Genomic DNA, 11,913 nt, shown 5'->3' with positions numbered 1-11,913 from the left:
AGGCTAGCGCTCTACCACTTGAGCCACAGCACCACTTCCGGCTTTTTTTCTTTTTGCTTATGTGGTGCTGAGGAATCGAACCCAGGGCCTCAGGCATGCCTGGCATGCAAGGCATGCCTGAGCCACTGAGCCACCTTCCCAGCCCCACATTTGATTTTTTTTTAAAAAGCAAACAAACAGGTTGTAGAAATTGACATTTCCTTGCCAACATTTTTGGTTTCGTTCTTGGTGATGGCAACTCATATTAAAGTTAAATCAAATTGAAATTTTATTATGACTTACATTTTATTTATATCCAGGGATACTGAGCATCTTTCCATGTTTTATAATTCCCGTATGAAAATTTTTGTTATTTATTTGAACATTCATTCATTGAGAAGTTATTGTTTGCATTGTTTTTTGAGCTTTTGCTTATTCTGGCAACTAATTCATGGTAAATTGTTGATCTAGTTCTTCCTTTCTGTAAAATATCTTGTAAGTCTAGGGACTATTTCATTTTTTATTTAGCTTTTTAGTTTGATAATATTTGATTGTTAATACTTGTTCCCTTTTGCTAAGTTATTGGAATTCTACTCTGGAAATTACAGCCTAAGCCATTTGGCTCCAGTCTTTTTTTTTTTTTTTTAATGGTGAAAATAACATACAGAGGGGTTACAATTACATGGGTAAGGTAATGACTACATTTCTTATCAAGCATTGTTGCCTCCTCCTTTGTTTCTCCTTCCCATCCCTTCCCATCCCCCCCCTCCTCTCCAAAGTTGTAAAGTTCGTTTTTTGACATAATATCTTGTACATTTCATTGTTGCAATGGGTCCACCTGTATCTCTATTTAAACAATTTGTTTTTTCCCTTCTCCTCCACAAAGTATAGCAACATCAAATACAGTGAAAACAGAAATGGTCAGATAAATTGATGTGTTGATGTTAGGTGAAATGAACCCCAAGATAAGGATTCAATTGTATTTTCTTTCTTGCAAATGTTTCTAACATATTTATAAGATTATTTCTTTATTGCTTTTTTTGTGACTGTTTTCTGGAGTAGTATCAACGTTTCAGGTCTTACATTAAGATCCTATGGTCATTTTGAATGAATATTAGTACAGGATGAGAAATAAGTATCTTGTTTTATTTTCAACATGTCCATACCCAGTTATCTCAATATCATTTATTTATTCAACAGATTCTCTATCATCACTGTAAGTTTTGAGTTTATTTGTAAGAAACCAGTTGGTTATAAACTTGTAGATTCAGTTCTAGTTTATCTAATATGTTTTAATATGTACCATTGGTCTTGTATTTATTTTGTTCTAAAAACCATTCTGCTTTTATTTCTCATATAATTTGATGTCTTTTATTGTTATCTCTCAGTATGTTTCCCCCCTCAGGCTTACTTTGGCTTTTGGGGTTCTTTGGTGATTTAGTATGGATTTTATGATTGATTTTTCTATCTGCAAAGAATGACATCAGATATGTTATGGAAATTATATCAAATCTTCATATTGCTTTCACTGTGTCCATTTTCATGATTGCAGCTCTCTTATTCATGAATATGGGAATTTTTTACAATTTTCTCATGTCTTTCTGAGTAGTTTTAACTGTACATTTTTTGGGGGTGTGGGTGCTTGTCCTGGGTCTTCAAATCAGGACCTGGACATAATCACTGAGCTTCTTTTACTCAAGTCTTGCTCTCTACTACTTGAGATAGTGCCACTCTCAGGTTTTCTGAATAGTTTAAAGGAGATAAAGGTCTCTCAGACAGTTTGTGACTGGGTTGGCTTCGAACAAGGATTCTCAGATCTCAGACACTTGAGTAGCTAGGATTACAGATGTGAGTCACTAGACCCTGCCTGTAGGACTTTTTTACTTGCTTTAATTATATTATTAACATATAGTATAGCATTGGATATAGGCTTACCTTATATTGTCTTTATTATGTTGAACATTATTTTGTTCTTAGTTTCTTTAGAAATTTAATTATAAGAGATTAGTAAATTTTCAAATGACTATTTGGCATCAATTATGATTATCATATGAATTTTATTCTCAATCTTGTTTATATATCTTATTATGCTAATTGATTTTAATATGCTAAACCAACTTTGTATACCTGAAATGATACCAATTGATCATGGTATACATCCTTTTTGATTAGTTGTTGAATTTGATTAGCAAATTTTTCATTGGAATTTTGTTTTTCGTAAATGTTCAGCATAAGATTTGCCTATTATTCTTGTTTTTGTGAGACTCTGGACCTACCCAGTTTTAAAATAAGTGAAATTCTGTCTTCCTACTATGAGTTCTATAGTGTGTTCCTCCCCTTTCTATTATTTAATGGAAAAGTTTGAGGATTATTGTTATCAGTGCTTTTTTTTAAGGACATCTAGAATGTATCAATGAATACACCATGTCTTGAGCTTGAATTTTTCTTTGTTGGGAGATTCATTACTATTTGAATCATATGGCTTTATACAGATCGGTAAAGCAGCTTATGCTTTCCTGGTTCAATTTTGGTACGATAATCACAACCATAAATGTGCTCATTGTAGATAATAATTTACTGTGTAAAGATTTTCAAAGTGGTCATGTAGATTTCACTTTTTGTTATAGCTCCATTCTGTCTCTAATTTTATTTATTTATGTCATTTTTGTCCTCGTCTTGCTCATATTTACTATGTGTTTCCAAATTTTATTTATAGTTTTGAAGAAGCAACAATTATATTTTTAATACTTTGTGTAGATGTTTAGCAAATATTTCACTGATTTATGTCTTAATATTTATTGTTTATTTCCATCTGTTAGCTGTGTTTTTGGCTAGATCTTCTTCTTCTAGGGGAGGAGGTACATAATCGGACTATTGTTTGAAATCTCTCCAGTTTCTTTTTAATTCCTTTAGCACTTTCACCTTAGCACTAGCTTTGTTGTATCCTAAAGTACAGGTAGTTTGTGTCTTTATTTTCATTGTATTCAAAAAAGTTTTGAACATTATTTCTTCAATATTTTACTTATTATTCAATAATGTATTGTTCAGGCTTTATTTGAGTATTTTATGTACTTACTTTAGCTATTGATATCTAGTTTTAATATTAGGGAATAAAACTGATCGAATACAGAATTTATTATTGCTTACATGTTAAGCTAAATAAAAACTGTAGCCTATAAACCTTGGTCTCCAGAGTTCATTTGTAGCTGGAGCACAGATACACACAAATATATTGTCTTTTATATCCTTAAAAAGAAAAATCTTAAACTGGGTGCCTTTGGCTCACTCCTATAATCCTAGCTACTGAGGAGGCTGAGATCTAAAGATCTCTGTTTGAAGTCAGCCTGGGCAGAAAAGTCTCCATAAGACCCTTACCTACTCAGAAAAAAGCTGGAAGTGTCCTTGTGGCTCAAGGAGTAAAGTGCTAACTTTGAGCCAAAAGAGGCTCATAGACAGAGTCCAGGCCTTGGTTCAAGTCCCAGTACTAGGGAGGAAAATCATCTTAATCTGTAGGAATGAAGACAATAAACCATGAAAATCTTTGTTGACACTGACTGATGTTGCTGGAGAGAATTATGAATTGAATCTTCTATCTTGAGAGGAGATTATAACTGCTAGATGCAGCTCTAGAGTGAAACAGATTAAAAAATACTTATGTAGGTTCCACAGCTGAAATTCAGGTTCAAGATCAAGGCTAATTGCCTCAATGAGATTGTATAAATATTGATGAGGAAAAGAGAGTATGCTTAACTTCCCACCTCTATCCTAAAAAGTATGTCAATAATGACAATAAAATAAAACTGCATGTGTTTCTGAAGTGTAGACTTTCTGTGAGGAGAAAAGCAAGACTTTATAGAGAAGTAGGGCACAACCAGATAAAACTATCTGGAAAACAAACCAGTTACAAGAGCAAAAACTATTACTGGAAAAATTTAAATTTATATTGGATATGCATTATAGATAGAAAAGTTAAAATTGGTGACAATTAGAATTAAAAGTGTGAACATAAAATTAAACACATGGGGCTGGGAAGGTGGCTCAGTGGTAGAGTGCTTGCCTTGCATGCCTTAGTCCTTGGGTTCAATTCCTCAGCACCACATAAGCAAAAAGAAAAAAGCTGGATGTGGCACTGTGGCTCAAGTGGTAGAGCGTTAGCCTTGAGCTGAAGAGCTGAGGGACAGCGCCCAGGCCCAGAGTTTAGGCCCCATGACTAGACCCCCCCCCAAAAAAAAACACATAAAATCAGGTAGATCATTTCAGCAGACATGAAAGCTGTAAGATACATTAGGTTAGACTGATAGAAATCACAAATATAAGAAAGATAATGATTGTAGACTCATCTGTAGAATACATACTAGAAAGAAGGAATAATGCTAAGTATGTAGTATCTAAATTGGAAATGTGGGAGAAGATTTAATAGAAAGAAAAAAAAACAAAAAAAGTATATAATAGAGAATCCATGGACTGCGGGACAATATCCAATGATCTGAAGAAAGTTGAAGATATATTTCAATAAAAAATGATTTTCTGTATAAGTTATAGCAGTAAGAAACTAATCAAAGATGCGCATACAAAACAAACAGAATATGCTATGCATCTGTGGCTCATGCTGGTAAACCTAGCTACTCAGGAGGCTGATATCTGAGGTTTGCTGTTCAAAGCCAGCCTGGGTAGGAAAGCGCATGAGATTCTTATCTCTAATAAACTACCCTGAAAAATCCAGAAGTGGTGCTGTGGCTCAAGTGGTAGAGTGCTAGTCTTGAGCGAGAGGACAGTGGCCAGGTTCATAATTCAAGCCCCAAGACCGGCAAAATAAATAAATTAATAAATAAGTAAATACACCCATCTAGATAGATCAGAAATCAAACAAATACCTTAATAGTGTCTGAGATTGAAATATAGATTTTTTTTGGAGAGGGAGTATTAAGCCAATCAAAATAGTCCTTCCTCTGGGCAATGGATCTTACTACCCCCTTATTTAAGGTTGGGCCCATATTTATAAAAAGAGAGAGATAATATTTGCATAGCAGACTTAAAGCCATTTAACCAAATGATAAAATTTAACATGATCAGCAGTTGTGTGCTTATTATAAGCCTTCTCTATATAAGGGAACATGAATTTCACTTCTTAGCTATTATTTTTTCCCAATGATATGTATCCTTAATCTAACGAAAAAACTTATATTGAGCAATATTCTGTAGAACACTGGTATCTTTCAAATTTGTCAATGATATTAAACAGAGAAAAACTTAATGTTCTCAGGTTGGGGAGTACACATAATGAATATTTGAAATATGGCAAGGTAGATTGAATTCCCTATCAGAAGAAATATATTATCAAAAAACTAGTGGATGTTAAGTACTCTGTGTAGTTCACAGGATTGTATCAATGTTATTTTCTTAGTTTTGATATGTGCATGGTTTTATAAGATATTAAATTTAGGAGAAGTTGAGCAAAGATACACAGTCTTCCAATCCAAATATAGTTACTTTAAAATGAAAATTTTAAAAGAAGAGAAAGTAATCACTTAATCCTCCACTGCCACAGCTAATGGAGTCATGTGAGATATACTTGACATTTCCCTTTCGCCTTTCTTGTTTAGAATTACAGATAGCAAGAATGATGATAGCTATGTGTCTTTTTCCCCTCTTTCAGCACTCTTATATTTTAAAAATAGATCCATGTACTGAATAAGAAAAACAGTACTTCATGAACTCAATTAATTATGAACAGGATCTCTCTTTCTTATACCTTATTCATCTATATTGCAGAATATGAGTCCAACATGTATCTGTCCCAGAAATGTTGCTTTTCCACTAAAATGTATTTTTACATTTTGACATTTCTCTTTCTTTGCTACTCTCCTCCTCTTGTCATATTTTTAATATTGTATGCTTTCTTTTCCTATCTATTCTAACACTGTTTAAAGGAAAAGGTAAGCAGTTAAGTAGAGGTTTGGTTTGAATGCACCTGAATTGCAGTATGTTACTACATGCACTAAAAGTGCTTTAGAAAACTTTCTTATTGCTTAAATCTTGAAGCTTCTCATAAAAAGGAAGACTTGGTGGCAGTAGTTTGAAAACTATATTTGAATCTTTTTTATATTTTAATTGTAAAAATACTGTACAGAGGGTTTACAGTTACATGAGTAAGGTAATGAGTACATTTCTTATGGAGTGTTGTTACCTCCTCCTTTGTTTTTCCCCTACCATCCCTTCCCTCCCCACCTCCCCAATTCCCTCCTCCCAGCTCACCAAGTTGTAAAGTTTGTTTTCAACATAATGTCTTATACATGTCATTGTTACAATGGGTCAACCTGTATCCTTATTTCAGCATTTTGTTATTTCCCTTCTCTTCCCCAACTTAGAAAAATGTATATACAAGATACAGGGCACCAAAATCAAATACAGAGAAACAGGGGTTATACCGTGAGGGAAGAACATACAAGAGAAACAAAAAAAATCACATAGTACATTTTAAATATGTTAAAAACAATAGCAAGCAAGAAAAAAAAATATGTGCCTATCTCGGGGTTCTTTTCACTTAACTCATTTTACATGGCCATATGTACATAGCTTTTGACATTTTCTGCGTTTCCTAGACTTATACTAGTTATTGCAAATAAGGGAAACCATGGGACCTATGTTTCTTCGGGCCTGGCTTACTTCACTTACTATAATTTTTTCCAAGTCTTTCCATTTCTAACAAATGGGGAGATGTCATTCTTTTGGATGGAGGCATAGAATTCCATTGTATAAATATACCACATTTTCTTGATCCATTCATCTACTGAGGGGCATGTCACATTATTTCTATTTCACTTTGCAAAATATTTTCCAGGCTGATAAATTCAAACGAAGCATGAAATTAATTGGACTAAAACTATAATGGTTTGAAAAGTTCCATACATGTAGAGATAAATGCTGAATTAATATACATTCTTGTGACATCAAATACATGAAAACTAGCCTTTAGTGATGACCATAAAACTCAAATATAGAGCCTAAAATCAGAAATAAAATATTTATTTAATCAACACCATAGTACTCTCTAGTAAGTCCTTATGTGGAACAAATGGGGCACTGAAAGGTGGGACAAAAGGTGAACAAATACAGCAGTGGTACTCACTAAACATTATGTGGAAAATGACCTATACAATTTGTCGAGAGGTGTGGGAGGTAAAAACTGAGAGAGCACTGGAAGTGGTGACATGCTTCAAAAAGAAATGTACTCTCTACCTGAATTTTGTAATTGTAGTCCTCTTACACCACTTCTACAAAAACAATTATATATATATATATATATATATATATATATATATATATATGGCACGCTATTGATCTGCTCAGATCTTATACATGGAGTCATAGACCAACCCAGTAGGAACTCAACAGTAATCTTAATATGGTAAGTCATTCATAAGGAACTCAACAGTAATCTTAATATGGTAAGTCATTCATGGACACACTGCAATGTAGAATAAATCTGATGAACTTACTTATAAAGTTAAATCCTGTTTTATCTGTAAGAGATTGCAATTGTGTGACCACTAGGCATTGTATAGCTTTGATACATGAATATTATATGCTTATACATGAACAAATTGTGAATGCAGATGATCCAATGATCAGCAGAATTGACAAAACTATTCCTGGAAGATTTAAATTATTAATGTAGTTTGAATAGGTGTAACTAACTGCATATATCCTTTTACATCCAAATAAGTAACTGATTTGAAAAAAATGTAATTGTCAGAGAGTGTTATTCCCTTAAGCAGTAAAGAAATCAAGCAAGTAAAGTAACACACTTTCTATGTCTTTTGCATAGACTATCACTAGGAAAGAAGAAGAAAGCAGGAGCCCTTATTAAAATCAGAACACCTCTTCTGAGGCAAGAGGTGTCAATCTGGATTATGATAGCCATGGTTACTAACCAATTGGGTAAGACTAAACATTGTTCCCAATGCTTAATATATATTATTTCATTTTTCCTTTTCAACACTAGAAAGCTAAAATCAATTCTATTTTACAAATCCAAGAACAAGAAGCAATACATAAGTTTTTGTCCATAGTCGTTATACTTTGAACCCAGTTTAATAATACATTCCCACTTTTAAAATCTTTTCTGATTCACATTAAAAAAGACTCCAAATGTGTCCCTACTATTTATCTCCTGATCAAATTTATTCACTATTACTCTTCAGGGTCTTTTCTATATTTTCTTAAATATTTTGTTATCTTTAAGTAGTTTTACAAAGGAGTTGCCATTCACCAGAACAGTTTATAGGTATAACGCATCTTGATCAATGTCACCCCTCTAAACCTTCTCATTCACCCCACCCAACCCACACCTTCCTATACTTATTGTAATTTTAGATTATGTATTGAATTCATTGTAATTATTGTTGAATTCTTTACAATATTCTGTAGAGAGGAAAACATGTATCTGTGTCTGTATGTATATATGTGTATAGAATTAGATTATGTATTGAATTCACTGCGATTATTGTTATATTCTTTACAATATTTTGCTGGTTTACCTGTTTCCTGTTTTCCATTTCCTTCCATTAACAGTCAGTGTATATCATGCTTTGAGAACATCTATTTTATTTTTAAATTTAGTTTTATTTTAAATTTATTGCATACACCTAAAGGAAAAAAAAAGAAATGTGGAAATAAGAGAAAATTATAATTATCATAGATAATCAGTGTGTGTGTGTGTGTGTGTGTGTGTGTGTGTATGTGTATGGGAGAGATTATGATAAAAGGGTTAATGTTTCTACTACCAGTAAGACCTTTTCTAAGTAATGTGGTGAAAAGAAAAGAAAATAACCCATATTGTAATCTTAGGGAAAGTGATTTGTAGTAGGAAAACCAAGGCCCAACACATTTTTCAGAGATAGAATTAATATTAATTGCTAATCACATCACAAGTATGTCTTAGAAGCATTAATAGGGGATGAGACAAGAGGATCCTTAACCTACTTCTTATTTGTTTAAAAAGAACATGAATATTGAAGAATTGAGACAAACTTCCTTATAAAATAGAAGAAAAGTAAGCCATGAAAAAAAAATCTGTTTTAGCTCTCTGGAAAGACTGTCATTCCAAGGCAGAGTTGATTGGAATGGATCCAATAGAAAATGGCTATACACCTGGCTCTCCACAAGTAAAACTCATCCCAGAGCAATAGGGCTCAGCAGAAATTGAGCTGGAGGAAATCAGGTTAGAAGAAGGAGCAAAGCATGGATGGAAAAAGAATGTCTCAAGTTGGCAGCATGTTCAGCACTGAATGCCTACAGAGAGATGTGCCAATAACAGTGTCAAAGGTAAGTGCAGAGAATTGCACCTGTGGAAACTGGGAGATCAACAAGGCAGAAGGCAGCTCGCTCAGATTAGTACAGTCGGAGTTCAGAAGAACATTGCTTCTCTTACATTTGCCTAAATAGCTTCCACATTCAGCTCATTATTGAGCCCGATTGTGTTGCTTATCTACAGAGAATTAGAAACACAATGCACATCTTCCAGTATTTTCAAAGTGAGATGAGTCTTACAAGATTTACAGGGTCAGTAAAATAACAATTCTTTTTTTCTCAATACTCTCTTTGAATTAACTTAATTAAAACGATTCCCTTTTCGCTGCTCCACTATAACACACATTACACAGATATGGAAAATTAATGATACACTATCTTTTCTTCTAGATAGAAATGACATTATTATGCAAAACATGAATCTTCAACTGTGTTTTTGAGGGAAAAAAAAGCCAGACTACCAGCCAGGATCCCTGGCTTTGCCATTGTGCTTCCGGGCATCTCATTCATTCTTTCTTAGATTCAGTCCTCTCATCTGTTAAATGAGCAGGTTGAGCCAGATAATCTCTGAGGTCTCTTCCACATCCATAATTGCACAAATCCATCATTATTACCACTACTTAATATGAACAGCTCTTTTGTCAGTGTATAGACACACCAATTCAAATTCTGGGTTTAATGTAGTACAACTTTTTAAAATGGGTATTTAATTTTCCATGGAAAGAAAAACTAAAGAAATTGATTAAACAAATTATAAATAACATAATTTAGATTACAGAGGCTTTTCTTTGAATACAACCATAGGTTTTTTTTTTTATTTCCTGCACAATCAATTAAAGGTACACCCATTTCTAGCTTTATTTCTTCTTCTTTTTTTAAATAGACTTTCCTTTTGCCAACAGCCATCACTTATTTTAATTGAATGGGGGGAGAAAACAGTTCTTACTGTCTATGTCATTCTACTTGGTTTTATATCATTGAATTTCCAACCAGTTTCACTGGGACCTGCCAGAAGTGGCTTATGCCAACCTTTGAGTCTCCTTGTTGCACTTCTATCCTGGGGAGCATTGTTTGCTTTTTTGTCTGCTCTCTGATTAAACTGACATCAATTTGCTTTTTGTGACTCTGGTGTCATTTTCTGTTGACAGTGTCTAGTAATGGTAACAGACTGATGTCCTTGTGGAATGGAAAGAAGCCATTGATTGGGTAGGTGTATTAATGCAGACCTGTTAAGTGGCATGCAGCCTTGTCTTTGTGCTAAGTGGCAGCTGAATGGGTGCCAGTGAGAGAGGTTATTAAGCACAGATAAGAGGCAGCACCAGCAATGTCACTTTCTCCCATTTGAGGAGAGACATTTGTTGAAGACAATTTTTTCTCTTTTCTCTGACAATATTTAAAGTAGAGAGTCACTCTCTAAGTCGCTGAATGAGTAGCAAATACACCATTTTGAAGAGAATTTTACAGTTCACTTATTTAAAATGCTGTTTCTTAAAATTATGCACAACTAAACTTATTTTTAATAAGAACACTTGCATCATCAATACTATCAGAAAAAGCAAAGGAATAGAAAAATGACAACATTTATCCTGTAATCAATAGCCACTCCTCTGTAAATGGAAAAAAAAATAATGATTTCCTCATCTGCCATCTTCCTCACAGAAAGACTCATAATTTTTTATTTTATTTTATTTTGTATTGTGAGAATACCATACAGAGGAGTTACAATTACATGGGCAAGATAACAAACACATTTCTTATCAAGCATTGTTGACTCATATTTTTAATTTTTTATCTTTAAATATTTATACAAAGGAGTTGCCATTCAACAAGGTAGAATAAAAATAAAGTGAATCTTGATTAATATAACTCCTTTCATCATCCTCTCACATTTTTAATAGAACTATAAAGATTTGAAAATTAAGACATAGTACATCTTCAAACAATAATTAAACTATATATGATATAAATGTAGCTGAAACCTATATAACTGATATATATACATATAATTATATGTATATACATTACAGTCCTCTTGTTCATAAAAAAAAGTCTTAAGAGTTTTCCTTCCTCTTACAAACTTGATGAACTGATGTGTGCACTTGTGTTGTTTTCTAAGCTTGTTATTTGTGGTTTTGGCTTTCCTTTGACATATTCCCTAAATCCTAACTTAAGATCAATCATGTCCTTAAAAGTTTAGCCTGCTGCAGTGATTTTCCACATCAGTTCTGTTCCTTCAGCTAGTTTCCTGGGAATGCATTCCATTTGGACTTATAAAGAAATTCTTATGGTTGCTTACAGAATGTATTAAACATAATTAATAACTTTAAGGAAATATATTGGGAACTGAGAAAAGGAAGAAATGGATATTTAAGTGATTTACTTTCATTATATCACCTTTCAGTATGTGTGTCTTACATGAAAAAAAATATAGGAGGTTCCAGGAAGATGGAGGAGGAGACGCTGGAATCTGAACAAGCTTTCACAAAAAAAGCAGTTTTAGAGTTCCAGTGAACATTCCTAAGCCAGAGAATCACACCAAGTGTGCCATCACAGGACAGAGAGTTAAGCAAGAGAGGGGAAGCCAAGGCAAGGAGACACATCTGAGCGCTTGCCAGCAGCCGC

The sequence above is a fragment of the Dipodomys ordii genome, unplaced genomic scaffold, assembly GCF_000151885.1.
Source record: "Dipodomys ordii isolate 6190 unplaced genomic scaffold, Dord_2.0 Scaffold1, whole genome shotgun sequence".
In the NCBI taxonomy this organism is placed as follows: domain Eukaryota; kingdom Metazoa; phylum Chordata; class Mammalia; order Rodentia; family Heteromyidae; genus Dipodomys; species Dipodomys ordii.
The sequence above is the reverse complement of the archived record's forward strand: the minus strand, read 5'-3'. Positions refer to the sequence as shown.